This window comes from Bufo gargarizans, chromosome 1 (genome assembly GCF_014858855.1).
Source record: "Bufo gargarizans isolate SCDJY-AF-19 chromosome 1, ASM1485885v1, whole genome shotgun sequence".
In the NCBI taxonomy this organism is placed as follows: Eukaryota; Metazoa; Chordata; class Amphibia; order Anura; family Bufonidae; genus Bufo; species Bufo gargarizans.
The window spans coordinates 18,432,560-18,449,252 of record NC_058080.1 but is presented as its reverse complement, the minus strand read 5'-3'; positions in this window follow the sequence as shown (position 1 = coordinate 18,449,252).

Below are 16,693 nucleotides of genomic sequence, written 5' to 3'. Positions count from 1 at the left end.
AGACAATGTATTATTTTTTATACAGAATACTGATATTATACTCCCAAGAATTATTCAGATAGTTAAATCCTTTGGTGAAGTCTCAGGTCTTGATATTAATTGGTCAAAAAACACTCTTATGCCCCTAGACAGTTTTCAGTTTTTTAATGAAGGGCCCCAGAATATCTTGAAGATTTCTGATTCCTTTGAATATCTGGGTATGTTGATATATCCTAAGATTGAAGATTAATTGCTCCTTAATCTAATTCCATTGATAAGGAAAACGAGAGCCAAAATTACGACCTGGCTCAGACTTCCTCTATCTAGAGCCAATAGAATATCCCTAATTAAGATGGTGATTCTACCCCAGTTTCTATACATTCTGAGGAACTCCCAAATATAGATTGAGGATAAATTCTTTAAACTAACTGAGAGAATTAATAATGACCTAATGTGAGGAAGAAACAGGTAAGACTTAAAATGGAACATTTTCTTAAACCGATAGAAAAGGGAGGGCTGAATCTTCCATATTTTAAGGGTTACTTTATATCTGCTCAGTTATGGCTGTTTTGTGAATGAAAGAAGGGTCTATTAAGCAGGACCCTGGTAAGTAGATCTTCCTATAATAGCATGTTTACCTTACTGGAATCTGGCCAATTGTCCAATATACAAGAGGACTAAAGAGTGGTTGGGAATTGTTTAGTAAGTCCTGGCATACTATTAGAGGCTGGCTGGGAATAAAGGGATATTTAGGGTCTACGCCTTTTTGGCATTGTATGCTATTTGTGCAGGTCACAAGTAGGGATGAGCGAACTCGAACTGTATAGTTCGGGTTCGTACCGAATTTTGGGGTGTCCGTGACACGGACCCGAACCCGGACATTTTCGTAAAAGTCCGGGTTCGGGTTCGGTGTTCGTCGCTTTCTTCGCGCTTTTGTGACGCTTTCTTGGCGCTTTTTGAAAGGCTGCAAAGCAGCCAATCAACAAGCGTCATACTACTTGCCCCAAGAGGCCATCACAGCCATGCCTACTATTGGCATGGCTGTGATTGGCCAGAGCACCATGTGACCCAGCCTCTATTTAAGCTGGAGTCACATAGCGCCGCCCGTCACTCTGCTCTGATTAGCGTAGGGAGAGGTTGCGGCTGCGACAGTAGGGCGAGATTAGGCAGATTAACTCCTCCAAAGGACTTGATTAACTGATCGATCTGCAGCTGTGGATCATTGAGCTGCTGATCCTCAATTGCTCACTGTTTTTAGGCTGCACAGACCGTTTGTCAGTCTCATTTTTCTGGGGTGATCGGCGGCCATTTTGTGTCTTGTGGTGCGCCAGCACAAGCTGCGACCAAGTGCATTTAACCCTCAATGGTGTGGTTGTTTTTTGGCTAAAGCCTACATCAGGGTGAAGCTGTCACACCAAGTGCATTTAACCAGCAATAGTCTGTTCATTTTTTGGCCATATACAAAATCAGGGGCAAGCTGCGCCTGTCACCAAGTGCATTTAACCCTCAATGGTGTGGTTGTTTTTTGGCTAAAGCCTACATCAGGGTGAAGCTGTCACACCAAGTGCATTTAACCAGCAATAGTCTGTTCATTTTTTGGCCATATACAAAATCAGGGGCAAGCTGCGCCTGTCACCAAGTGCATTTAACCCTCAATGGTGTGGTTGTTTTTTGGCTAAAGCCTACATCAGGGTGAAGCTGTCACACCAAGTGCATTTAACCAGCAATAGTCTGTTCATTTTTTGGCCATATACAAAATCAGGGGCAAGCTGCGCCTGTCACCAAGTGCATTTAACCCTCAATGGTGTGGTTGTTTTTTGGCTAAAGCCTACATCAGGGTGAAGCTGTCACACCAAGTGCATTTAACCAGCAATAGTCTGTTCATTTTTTGGCCATATCCCAGTCTAATTCTGTCACTAAATCCATACCGGTCACCCAGCGCCTAAATACTAGGCCTCAAATTTATATCCAGCTAAATCTGTCCCTAGTGCTGTAGCTGGGCGAGTTATTTAGTGTCCGTTCAAGCACATTTCTTGTTCTGGGTTGAAATACAATTCCCAATTTAGCAATTTCATAATTTAGTGGTTCCTGCTATATCAGAGCTATTTGAAATCTATCCCAAAAAGGGTATATAATATTGAAGGTGCACATTGGGTCATTCAGAATAACTTCACACACACCCGCTACTGTGTATTTCCAAGTCTAATTCTGTCACTAAACCCATACCTGTCACCCAGCGCCTAAATACTAGGCCTCAAATTTAAATCCCTCTAAATCTCTCGTTACCCACCGCTGTACTGTTGTTGCTGGGCAAGATATTTAGTGTCCGTCAAAGCACATTTTTTGTTCTGGGTTGAAGTACAATTCCCAATTTAGCAATTTCATAATTTAGTGGTTTCTGCTATATCAGAGCTATTTGAAATCTATCCCTAAAAGGGTATATAATATTGAAGGTGCACATAGGGTCATTCAGAATAACTTCACACACACGCTTCTGTGCATTTCCAAGTCTAATTCTGTCACTAAATCCATACCGGTGACCCAGCGCCTAAATACTAGGCCTCAAATTTAAATCCCTCTAAATCTCTCGTTACCCACCGCTGTACTGTTGTTGCTGGGCAAGATATTTAGTGTCCGTCAAAGCACATTTTTTGTTCTGGGTTGAAGTACAATTCCCAATTTAGCAATTTCATAATTTAGTGGTTCCTGCTATATCAGAGCTATTTGAAATCTATCCCAAAAAGGGTATATAATATTGAAGGTGCACATTGGGTCATTCAGAATAACTTCACACACACCCGCTACTGTGTATTTCCAAGTCTAATTCTGTCACTAAACCCATACCTGTCACCCAGCGCCTAAATACTAGGCCTCAAATTTAAATCCCTCTAAATCTCTCGTTACCGCTGTACTGTTGTAGCTGGGAAAGTTATTTAGTGCCCGTCAAAGCACATTTTTTGTTCTGGGTTGAAGTACAATTCCCAATTTAGCAATTTCATAATTTAGTGGTTCCTGCTATATCAGAGCTATTTGAAATCTATCCCAAAAAGGGTATATAATATTCAAGGTGCACATTGGGTCATTCAGAATAACTTCACACACACGCTTCTGTGCATTTCCAAGTCTAATTCTGTCACTAAATCCATACCGGTCACCCAGCGCCTAAATACTAGGCCTCAAATTTATATCCCGCTGAATTTGAATACAATACATTGGGCCAAATAATATATTTGTTGTTGTGGTGAACCATAACAATGAGAAAAACATCTAGTAAGGGACGCGGACGTGGACATGGTCGTGGTGGTGTTAGTGGACCCTCTGGTGCTGGGAGAGGACGTGGCCGTTCTGCCACATCCACACGTCCTAGTGTACCAACTACCTCAGGTCCCAGTAGCCGCCAGAATTTACAGCGATATATGGTGGGGCCCAATGCCGTTCTAAGGATGGTAAGGCCTGAGCAGGTACAGGCATTAGTCAATTGGGTGGCCGACAGTGGATCCAGCACGTTCACATTATCTCCCACCCAGTCTTCTGCAGAAAGCGCACAGATGGCGCCTGAAAACCAACCCCATCAGTCTGTCACATCACCCCCATGCATACCAGGGAAACTGTCTCAGCCTCAAGTTATGCAGCAGTCTCTTATGCTGTTTGAAGACTCCGCTGGCAGGGTTTCCCAAGGGCATCCACCTAGCCCTTCCCCAGCGGTGAAAGACATAGAATGCACTGACGCACAACCACTTATGTTTCCTGATGATGAGGACATGGGAATACCACCTCAGCATGTCTCTGATGATGACGAAACACAGGTGCCAACTGCTGCGTCTTTCTGCAGTGTGCAGACTGAACAGGAGGTCAGGGATCAAGACTGGGTGGAAGACGATGCAGGGGACGATGAGGTCCTAGACCCCACATGGAATGAAGGTCGTGCCACTGACTTTCACAGTTCGGAGGAAGAGGCAGTGGTGAGACCGAGCCAACAGCGTAGCAAAAGAGGGAGCAGTGGGCAAAAGCAGAACACCCGCCGCCAAGAGACTCCGCCTGCTACTGACCGCCGCCATCTGGGACCGAGCACCCCAAAGGCAGCTTCAAGGAGTTCCCTGGCATGGCACTTCTTCAAACAATGTGCTGACGACAAGACCCGAGTGGTTTGCACGCTGTGCCATCAGAGCCTGAAGCGAGGCATTAACGTTCTGAACCTGAGCACAACCTGCATGACCAGGCACCTGCATGCAAAGCATGAACTGCAGTGGAGTAAACACCTTAAAACCAAGGAAGTCACTCAGGCTCCCCCTGCTACCTCTTCTGCTGCTGCCGCCTCGGCCTATTCTGCTGCTGCCGCCTCGGCCTCTTCCTCCGCCTCTGGAGGAACGTTGGCACCTGCCGCCCAGCAAACAGGGGATGTACCACCAACACCACCACCACCACCTCCGTCACCAAGCGTCTCAACCATGTCACACGCCAGCGTTCAGCTCTCCATCTCACAAACATTTGATAGAAAGCGTAAATTCCCACCTAGCCACCCTCGATCCCTGGCCCTGAATGCCAGCATTTCTAAACTACTGGCCTATGAAATGCTGTCATTTAGGCTGGTGGACACAGACAGCTTCAAACAGCTCATGTCGCTTGCTGTCCCACAGTATGTTGTTCCCAGCCGGCACTACTTCTCCAAGAGAGCCGTGCCTTCCCTGCACAACCAAGTATCCGATAAAATCAAGTGTGCACTGCGCAACGCCATCTGTAGCAAGGTCCACCTAACCACAGATACGTGGACCAGTAAGCACGGCCAGGGACGCTATATCTCCCTAACTGCACACTGGGTAAATGTAGTGGCAGCTGGGCCCCAGGCGGAGAGCTGTTTGGCGCACGTCCTGCCGCCGCCAAGGATCGCAGGGCAACATTCTTTGCCTCCTGTTGCCACCTCCTCCTTCTCGGCTTCCTCCTCCTCTTCTTCCACCTGCTCATCCAGTCAGCCACACACCTTCACCACCAACTTCAGCACAGCCCGGGGTAAACGTCAGCAGGCCATTCTGAAACTCATATGTTTGGGGGACAGGCCCCACACCGCACAGGAGTTGTGGCGGGGTATTGAACAACAGACCGACGAGTGGTTGCTGCCGGTGAGCCTCAAGCCCGGCCTGGTGGTGTGTGATAATGGGCGAAATCTCGTTGCAGCTCTGGGACTAGCCAATTTGACGCACATCCCTTGCTTGGCGCATGTGCTGAATTTGGTGGTGCAGAAGTTCATTCACAACTACCCCGACATGTCAGAGCTGCTGCATAAAGTGCGGGCCGTCTGTTCGCGCTTCCGGCGTTCACATCCTGCCGCTGCTCGCCTGTCTGCGCTACAGCGTAACTTCGGCCTTCCCGCTCACCGCCTCATATGCGACGTGCCCACCAGGTGGAACTCCACCTTGCACATGCTGGACAGACTGTGCGAGCAGCAGCAGGCCATAGTGGAGTTTCAGCTGCAGCACGCACGGGTCAGTCGCACTACAGAACAGCACCACTTCACCACCAATGACTGGGCCTCCATGCGAGACCTGTGTGCCCTGTTGCGCTGTTTCGAGTACTCCACCAACATGGCCAGTGGCGATGACACCGTTATCAGCGTTACAATACCACTTCTATGTCTCCTTGAGAAAACACTTAGGGCGATGATGGAACAGGAGGTGGCCCAGGAGGAGGAGGAGGAGGATGAGGAAGAGGGGTCATTTTTAGCACTTTCAGGCCAGTCTCTTCGAAGTGACTCAGAGGGAGGTTTTTTGCAACAGCAGAGGCCAGGTACAAATGTGGCCAGCCAGGGCCCACTACTGGAGGATGAGGAGGACGAGGATGAGGAGGAGGTGGAGGAGGATGAGGATGAAGCATGGTCACAGCGGGGTGGCACCCAACGCAGCTCGGGTCCATCACTGGTGCGTGGCTGGGGGGAAAGGCAGGACGATGACGATACGCCTCCCACAGAGGACAGCTTGTCCTTACCCCTGGGCAGCCTGGCACACATGAGCGACTACATGCTGCAGTGCCTGCGCAACGACAGCAGAGTTGCCCACATTTTAACCTGTGCGGACTACTGGGTTGCCACCCTGCTGGATCCACGCTACAAAGACAATGTGCCCACCTTACTTCCTGCACTGGAGCGTGATAGGAAGATGCGCGAGTACAAGCGCACGTTGGTAGACGCGCTACTGAGAGCATTCCCAAATGTCACAGGGGAACAAGTGGAAGCCCAAGGCCAAGGCAGAGGAGGAGCAAGAGGTCGCCAAGGCAGCTGTGTCACGGCCAGCTCCTCTGAGGGCAGGGTTAGCATGGCAGAGATGTGGAAAACTTTTGTCAACACGCCACAGCTAACTGCACCACCACCTGATACGCAACGTGTTAGCAGGAGGCAACATTTCACTAACATGGTGGAACAGTACGTGTGCACACCCCTCCACGTACTGACTGATGGTTCGGCCCCATTCAACTTCTGGGTCTCTAAATTGTCCACGTGGCCAGAGCTAGCCTTTTATGCCTTGGAGGTGCTGGCCTGCCCGGCAGCCAGCGTTTTGTCTGAACGTGTATTCAGCACGGCAGGGGGCGTCATTACAGACAAACGCAGCCGCCTGTCTACAGCCAATGTGGACAAGCTGACGTTCATAAAAATGAACCAGGCATGGATCCCACAGGACCTGTCCGTCCCTTGTCCAGATTAGACATTAACTACCTCCCCATAACCATATATTATTGGACTCCAGGGCACTTCCTCATTCAATCCTATTTTTATTTTCATTTTACCATTATATTGCGATGCTACCCAAAGTTGAATGAACCTCTCCTCTGCCTGTGTGCTAGGCCTAAATATATGCCAATGGACTGTTGCAGTGGTGGCTGACATGAAGCCTGATTCTCTGCTATGACATGCAGACTAATTCTCTGCTGACATGAAGCCAGATTGTCTGTTACGGGACCTCTCTCCTCTGCCTGGGTGCTGGGCCTAAATTTATGACAATGGACTGTTGCAGTGGTGGCTGACGTGAAGCCTGATTCTCTGCTATGACATGCAGACTGATTCTCTGCTGACATGAAGCCAGATCGTCTGTTACGGGACCTCTCTGCTCTGCCTGTGTGCTAGGCCTAAATATATGCCAATGGACTGTTGCAGTGGTGGGTGACGTGAAGCCTCATTCTCTGCTATGACATGCAGACTGATTCTCTGCTGTCATGAAGCCAGATTGTCTGTTACGGGACCTCTCTGCTCTGCCTGTGTGCTAGGCCTAAATATATGCCAATGGACTGTTGCAGTGGTGGGTGACGTGAAGCCTCATTCTCTGCTATGACATGCAGACTGATTCTCTGCTGACATGAAGCCAGATTGTCTGTTACGGGACCTCTCTGCTCTGCCTGTGTGCTAGGCCTAAATATATGCCAATGGACTGTTGCAGTGGTGGGTGACGTGAAGCCTCATTCTCTGCTATGACATGCAGACTGATTCTCTGCTGTCATGAAGCCAGATTGTCTGTTACGGGACCTCTCTGCTCTGCCTGTGTGCTAGGCCTAAATATATGCCAATGGACTGTTGCAGTGGTGGGTGACGTGAAGCCTCATTCTCTGCTATGACATGCAGACTGATTCTCTGCTGACATGAAGCCAGATTGTCTGTTACGGGACCTCTCTGCTCTGCCTGTGTGCTAGGCCTAAATATATGCCAATGGACTGTTGCAGTGGTGGGTGACGTGAAGCCTCATTCTCTGCTATGACATGCAGACTGATTCTCTGCTGTCATGAAGCCAGATTGTCTGTTACGGGACCTCTCTGCTCTGCCTGTGTGCTAGGCCTAAATATATGCCAATGGACTGTTGCAGTGGTGGGTGACGTGAAGCCTCATTCTCTGCTATGACATGCAGACTAATTCTCTGCTGACATGAAGACAGATTCTCTGTTACGGGACCTCTCTCCTCTGCCTGTGTGTGTGCTGGGCCTAAATATATGCCAATGGACTGTTGCAGTGGTGGCTGACGTGAAGCCTCATTCTCTGCTATGACATGCAGACTGATTCTCTGCTGACATGAAGCCAGATTCTCTGTTACGGGACCTCTCTCCTCTGCCTGTGTGTGTGCTGGGCCTAAATATATGCCAATGGACTGTTGCAGTGGTGGCTGACGTGAAGCCTCATTCTCTGCTATGACATGCAGACTGATTCTCTGCTGACATGAAGCCAGATTCTCTGTTACGGGACCTCTCTCCTCTGCCTGTGTGTGTGCTGGGCCTAAATATATGCCAATGGACTGTTGCAGTGGTGGCTGACGTGAAGCCTCATTCTCTGCTATGACATGCAGACTGATTCTCTGCTGACATGAAGCCAGATTCTCTGTTACGGGACCTCTCTCCTCTGCCTGTGTGTGTGCTGGGCCTAAATATATGCCAATGGACTGTTGCAGTGGTGGCTGACGTGAAGCCTCATTCTCTGCTATGACATGCAGACTAATTCTCTGCTGACATGAAGACAGATTCTCTGTTACGGGACCTCCCTCCTCTGCCTGGGTGCTGGGCCTAAATATATGCCAATGGACTGTTGCAGTGGTGGCTGACGTGAAGCCTCATTCTCTGCTATGACATGCAGACTGATTCTCTGCTGACATGAAGACAGATTCTCTGTTACGGGACCTCTCTCCTCTGCCTGTGTGCTAGGCCTAAATATATGCCAATGGACTGTTGCAGTGGTGGGTGACGTGAAGCCTCATTCTCTGCTATGACATGCAGACTGATTCTCTGCTGTCATGAAGCCAGATTGTCTGTTACGGGACCTCTCTGCTCTGCCTGTGTGCTAGGCCTAAATATATGCCAATGGACTGTTGCAGTGGTGGGTGACGTGAAGCCTCATTCTCTGCTATGACATGCAGACTAATTCTCTGCTGACATGAAGACAGATTCTCTGTTACGGGACCTCTCTCCTCTGCCTGTGTGTGTGCTGGGCCTAAATATATGCCAATGGACTGTTGCAGTGGTGGCTGACGTGAAGCCTCATTCTCTGCTATGACATGCAGACTGATTCTCTGCTGACATGAAGCCAGATTCTCTGTTACGGGACCTCTCTCCTCTGCCTGTGTGCTAGGCCTAAATATATGCCAATGGACTGTTGCAGTGGTGGCTGACGTGAAGCCTCATTCTCTGCTATGACATGCAGACTAATTCTCTGCTGACATGAAGACAGATTCTCTGTTACGGGACCTCTCTCCTCTGCCTGGGTGCCGGGGCCTAAATATCTGAGAATGGACTGTTCCAGTGGTGGGTGACGGGAAGCCAGATTCTCTGCTATGGAACCTCTCTCCAATTGATTTTGGTTAATTTTTATTTATTTAATTTTTATTTTAATTAATTTCCCTATCCACATTTGTTTGCAGGGGATTTACCTACATGTTGCTGCCTTTTGCAGCCCTCTAGCCCTTTCCTGGGCTGTTTTACAGCCGTTTTAGTGCCGAAAAGTTCGGGTCCCCATTGACTTCAATGGGGTTCGGGTTCGGGACGAAGTTCGGATCGGGTTCGGATCCCGAACCCGAACATTTCCGGGATGTTCGGCCGAACTTCTCGAACCCGAACATCCAGGTGTTCGCTCAACTCTAGTCACAAGGTTAAGATTGCTCAACTTTATAAATGTATTAGTTAAAGCACTATTTAATAACACTTGCTATCCTGGACAAAGGGATTGGGAGCCAAATGTTCAACCATACATTTAGATGATTGGGAGAACATATTGTCTAATTTAAGACTAGACTCCACAATATTATTCACGTTTTAGTTCAATTTAATATTTTACATAGAGTTTATGTTACGCCACTGTGGCTAAATAAATGTGGTGCAATGAACACATCTAATTGTCCATGGTGTGATTCACCAGGTGCTGACTTCACGCGTATTTTCTGGTTTTGCTCAGAACTAAGAGAGTATTGGCTTGTGATTGATGACTTTATTACCCAAAAATTGAAGGTAGTGATTCCTTTTAGGGTGGAATGCTGGATATTGGGAGATCTCTCCGAGGTAAACTGTCATAAATATAAAAAGACTATCTTAATAAAGGTAATGTTTTTGGCAAGACTTTTGATCACATGGGTCTGGTTCTCACAGGATACTCCAAATCAGACTATATGGCTTAGTTTAATTAACAAGATTAAAAAAATATTAAAAGGTTTTTTATAAACAAAGAAATATAGAGGTAATATGGATCAGGATATGGTGTGATTGGAAATTTTTAACTTTCTTCCCTTGACTTCTCCTCTTTTATAGAGACGCACTGCACTAGGAGGGAGGAATGGTACTAAAGGGTTGGGTAAAAAAAAAAAAAAAGGTATAAAAGTAACTAGATGGTGTCTTTTCTGAAGAAACCACAGGATGTTGGCTTGAAAATGCTAGATATAAGCAAAGTCTGTTTAACCTGGTGTATTTAAATTTGAACCCAAGCCACCCAATGACTGACTGACTGCCACATTTGAGGACCCGGCCATTAACAGTCTAAGAGTGGCGGCAATGAAAATTTTCCCATATAAAACGAATGGCTGAAATCTGGCTTTAAAACTGTGAGAATGGCAGTCTTCCATTGAAGTCAATAGGTGAAATCTGATTGGCTGTTTTAGGCTCCATCCACTTTTCCTAAATTTTGACCACCCCGTGAGTAATTGTGGTAGGTTTGGGACACTTGGCATTTAAACTGTGATAATAGAAGCAGTTTATCTTTTTTTCATTAAGGTTAATGGCTGAAATCAGATTGGCTGCTGTTACCCACCCCTTTTTTTTTTTTTTTTCTAATTGTGAAGTGAACCACAGTTACCCAGTGTCTAAGACTTTAAGGTTTGGGAATTATGACATTTAACGTGTAAAAATAGCAGCAGTTTTAATTTTTTTTCTATTGAAAATCAATGAGTAAAATTTGGTTGTTATTGGCTCCACCCACTTTTTCTAATCTTGAAGTCAAAACACCCAATAACCATATTTGTGATATTTGAGGTCCATGACATCAATAATGTGAGAATGGCAGCATTTTTTATTTTTCTCATTAAAATCAAAGAAATCTCATTGGTTGTTTTTGGCCCCGCCCACTTTCAGAATTTTAGTCCCAGTCCTCCAGTGACCAACTGTGCCAAGTTTGAGGACCCAGCCATTAACAATCTAAGAGCAGTCGCAGTTTTACATTTTCCCATTTAAACAAATAGCTAAAATTGGATTGGCCATTGTAGACTCTGACCACTTTTTATACATTTTAACCCCAGTCACCCAGTGACTCACGGTGACAAGTTTGGGTACTCTGGCTTAAATACTGTGAGAATGACAGCTTTTTAAATTTTCTCATTGAAGTCGATAGGGAAAATCTGGTTGTTTAGAGTACCCGAAATGTGACAGAAATTTTAAGGTTGACCCCAAGACCCAAGTTTGGTGAGTTTAACTCCAAAGCTGTAAGAGTGGCAAAAGTTTACAATTTTCCAATGAAAGTCTATGACAAAAAGTGGGGTCTTCAGAGTGCTGCCCCAGGGGCGCAGAGGGTGGGATCTGTTAACAAAGCACAAGCAACCTATTTGGGTATGTGCCAAACAAGTGTGCAAAGTTTGGTAATTTCATTGGCCGTTGCTAGAGCCACCCAATTTTGGGTGTCCAAGTTTGGGGAGTGTAGCTTCAAAACTGTGCGAGTGGAATTGAGTTTAACATTTTCCCTAGACAATGGCAAAAAAGGGGTCTTCGGTGGTCCGCCGCAGGGGCCCAGACGGTGGGATCGCTTATTAAAGCACAAGCAACTTACCTTACTATGCAGTAGGTCGAAGAAGTGTGGAAAGTTTGGTGTTTGTAAACCAAAAAATTGTAGGAGGAGTAGCAAATAGAATAAGGGGGGCAGAGAAGAATAATAAAACAGAATAATAAACTGAAACTAGATGGTGTCGTTTCTGAAGGAACCACAGGATGTTGGCTTGAAATCTGAATGGCTGTTTGTGTCTACACCCACTTTTTAAAATTTGAACCCTAGTCACCCAATAACTGACTATGCCAAATTTGAGGACCCTGCCATTAACAGTCAAAGAGCGGCAGTAATTCAAATTTTCCCATATAAAATGAATGGCTGAAATGTGATTGGCTGTTAAAGGCTCCAACCACTTTTCATAAATTCTAACCACACTTACCCAGTGACCCATGGTGCAAGTTTAGGAACTCTGGCTTTCATATTGTAAGAATAACAGCTTTTTTACATTCTCTCATTGAAGTCAATAGTGAAAAGTCTGATTGGTTGTTTGTGGCTCCACCCACTTTTTAAATTTGAATTCCCATCACCCAGTAACCGAATGTACCAAGTTTGAAGCCATTAACAGTGTAAGAATGGCAGAAATTTGACATTTTTCCATTGAATAGCACTAGGTAATATTTGATTTTCCGAATTTTAAGTCCAGTCACCCAGTCATGGTCTGTGCCAAGATTGGGGCCTCTGGCTTTAAAACTGTGAGAATGGCAGTATTTGAACGTTTTACATTAAAGTCGATAGATAAAATCTGATTGGCTGTTTTAGGCTCCACCCAATTTTCCAAAACTTTGATTGCAGTCACCCAGTGAGTAATTGTGCTAAGTTTAGGACACTTGACATGTAAACTATGATAACAGCAGCAGTATATCTGCTTTTCATTAAGATCAAAGGAAGAAATCTGATTGTCTGTTGTTTCCCCGCCCCTCTTTTTTCCTAATTGTGAACCACAGTCACCCAGTCACAAACAGTTTAAGGTTTGGGAATTCTGGCATTTAACGTGTAAAAATGGCAGCAGTTTTATTGTTTACTATTGAAAATCAATGAGTGAAATTTAATTAGATGTTAGTGGCTCCCCCGACTTTTTCAAACTTTAAAGTGGAAACACCCAATGACCACAATTGTGATATTTGAGGTCCATGACATCAATAATTTGAGAATGGCATCATTTTTAGTTTTTCCCCATTTAAATCAATCAAATAAATCTGATTGGTTGTTTTTGGCCCCACCCACTTATCTGAATTTTAATCCCAGTCCTCCAGTGACCAACTGTGCCAAGTTTGAGGACCCTGCCATTAAAAGTCTAAGAGAAGCGGCAGTTTTACATTTTCCTAATTAAACAAGTGGCTGAAATTTGATTGACTGTTGTAGACCCCGTCCACTTTTTATAAATTTTAACCCTAGTCACCCAGTGACTCACGGAGCCAAGTTTGGGTATTCTGGATTATATACTGAGAAAATTACAGCTTTTTAAAGTTTTCTTATTAAAGTCAATAGGAAAAATCTGATTGGTTGTTTGTGGCTCCGCCCAATTTTTAGAATTCCCAAAATGTGACAGAAATTTTCAGGTTGACCCCATGAATAAGTGACCCAAGTTTGTTGACTTTAACTTCAAAGCTATACGAGTGGCAAAAGTTTACAATTTTCCAATGAAAGCCTATTACAAAAAGTGGGGTCTTCGGAAGGCGCTCAGTTAACAAAGCACAAGGAAACTATTCGGGTATGTGCTGAACAAGTGTGCAAAGTTTGGTAATTGTACTCCTAAAACTGTGGGAGGAGTAGTGTATAGAAAAAAAAGCTATATTTTCATTGCCCATTGCTAGCTCTGCCCACTTTGGGGTGTAATCTCAAAATGTACCCTTTAATTCGGGTTGACACCAACAATATGTGGTCCGAGTTTGGGGAATGTAGCTTCAAAACTATGCGAGTGGATGAGATTTTAAAATTTTTCTTGTCAAAGTCAATAACAAAAGGGGCTTTCTGGGGTCTAGTACAGGATTTTACAGAGGAACAGGATGTTATAGGAGAATATGACATTACAGAAAAACAGGACGTTACAGAAGAACAGGACGTTATAGGATAACAGTATGTAACAGGAGAACAGGATGTTACAGAGGAACAAGACTTTACAGAAGAACAGAATGGTACAGAAGAATAGGATGGTACAGAAGAACGGGATGTTAACCCCTTAGTGACCACCCATGTGTGTTTTTACGGCTTCCCCTTGCAGCGGGGAGCGCGGGCCTAGCTCTCACATGAGAGCTGGGGCCCTGCTCTAACAGCACTGACCGGCAAAAGTGCCGATCCGGGCTGTTTAACCCTTTACATGCAGGGCGCAATGGCGCCCGCTGCATGTAAAGTGGTGACAAAGGGAGCGGACTCCCTCTATCTTCCATCAGCACCCCGAAAATTCGATCGCGGGGTGCTGATGTGTTCGGAAGCTTACCTCGCTTCTGATCAGGGCCACGAACCTGTCTACAGTTCTCTCCAGCAGGCAGTGCCTGACCCAGAGAATAAAGATATTATGTTATTTGTACCGAAAAATTAACGCCGTAAAATTTATAATGTAAAAACGCATTGGCAGTATTGCTATTTTTCCCTCCCAGTAAGAGTTAATAAAAGTTAATCAGAAAGTTATGTGTACCCCAAAATGGTGCCATTACAAACTACAACTTGTCCCGTAAAAAACAAGCCCTCATAAAGCTATATAGACGAAAAAATATTAGTTATAGCTCTTGGAACGAGACCATGAAAATAGGAAAAAAAACGCTTGGTCATAAAGGCCCAAACAGTGTTGGTTACTAAGGGGTTAAATAGGAACAGAACATTACAGAAGAAAATGATGGTACAGAAAAACAGGATGGTACAGAAGAACAGGATGTTAAAGAAGAACAGGATGTTACAGAAAAACAGGATGATACAGAAGAACAGGTTATTATAGAAGAAAGAATGGTACAGTAGAACAGGATGTTAGAGAAGAACAGGACGTTACAGAAGAAAACAACATTACAGTAGAACAGGATGTCACAGAAGAACAGGATGTTACAGATGAACAGGACTTTACAGAAGAACAGGAGGGTACAGTAGAACAGGATGTTACAGAGGAACAGGATGTTACAGGTGATCATGACGTTACAGAAGAAAAGGATGTTACAGAAGAACAGGATGTTACAGAGGAACAGGACTTTACAAAAGAAATGGTACAAAAGAACAGGATGGTACATAAGAACATGACTTTACAGAAAAACAGGATTTTATAGGAGAACAGGATGTTACAGAGGAACAGGACGTTACAGAAGAAAAGGATGGTACAGAAAATCTGGATGGTAGAGAAGAACTGGACGTTACAGAAGAATAGGATGTTACAGAAGAACAGGATGTTACAAAAGAACAGGATGTTACAGAAGAACAGGATGTTAGAGGATAACAGGTAGTTACAGAGGAAATGGATCTTACAGGAGAACATGATGTTGCAGAAGAACAGGATGGTAAAAGGAACAGGATGTTACAGTGGAACAGGACATTACAGAAAAATAGGACGTTACAGGAAAACAGGATATTACAGGAGATCAAGATGTTAAAGGAGAACCGTATGTTACAGAAGAACAGGATGTTGCAGAAGAACGTGATGTTACAGAATAACAGGATGTTTCAGAAGAACAGGATGTTGCAGAGGAAAAGGATGTTACAGAGGAAAAGGATGTTACAGGAGAACAGGATGTTATACAAGAACAGGATGTTACAGGAGAACAGGATGTTATAGGAAATCAGGAAGTTACAGAGAAACAGGATGTTATAGGAGAACATGAGATTACAGAAGAACAGAATGGTAAAGAAGAATAGAATAGTACAGAAGAACAGGATATACAGAAGAACAGGACGTTACAGGAGAACAGGATGTTCCAGGAGAGAAGGATGTTTCACAAGAACAGGATGTTACAGAGGAACAGGATGTTACAGAGGAACAGGACTATACAGAAGAACAAGATGGTATAGAAGAACAGGATGGTATAGGAGAACAGGATGTTACAAGAGAACAGGATGTAACAGAGGAACAGGACGTTACAAATAAAAGGATGGTACAGAAGAACAGGATGTTACAAGATAACAGGATGTTACAAGATAAAAGGATGTTATAGAGGAACAAGACTTTATAGAAGAACAGGATTGTACAGGAGAATAGGATGTTACAGAGGAACAGGATGTAACAGGAGAACAGGATGTTACAGAAGAACTGTATGGTAAAGAAGTACAGGATGGTACAGAAGGACAGGATGTTATAGGATAACAGGATGTTACAGGAGAACAGTATGTTACAGAGGACATGATGCTACCAAAGAAAAGGATATTACAAAAGAACCGGATGGTACAGAATAACAGGATGTTACAGAAGAACAGGATGTTACAGAGGAACAGAACTTTACAGAAGAACAGGATGATACAGGAGAATAGGATGTTACAGAGGAATAGGACTATACAGAAGAACAAGATGGTATAGAAGAACAGGATGGTACAGGAGAACCGTATGTTATAGGAGAACAGGATGTTACAAGAGAACAGGATTTAACAGAGGAACAGGACGTTACAAATAAAAGGATGGTACAGAAGAACAGGATGTTACAAGATAAAAGGATGTTACAGAGGAACAGGATGTTACAGAGGAACAGGATGTTACAGAGGAACAGGACTTTATAGAAGAACAGGATTGTACAGGAGAATAGGATGTTACAGAGGAACAGGATGTAACAGGAGAACAGGATGTTACAGAAGAACTGTATGGTAAAGAACAACGGGATGGTACAGAAGGAAAGGATGTTATAGGATAACAGGATGTTACAGAGGACATGATGCTACCAAAGAAAAGGATATTACAAAAGAATTGGATGGTACAGAATAACAGGACGTTACAGAAGAACAGGATGTTACGGTGGAACAGAACTTTACAGAAGAACAGGATGATAC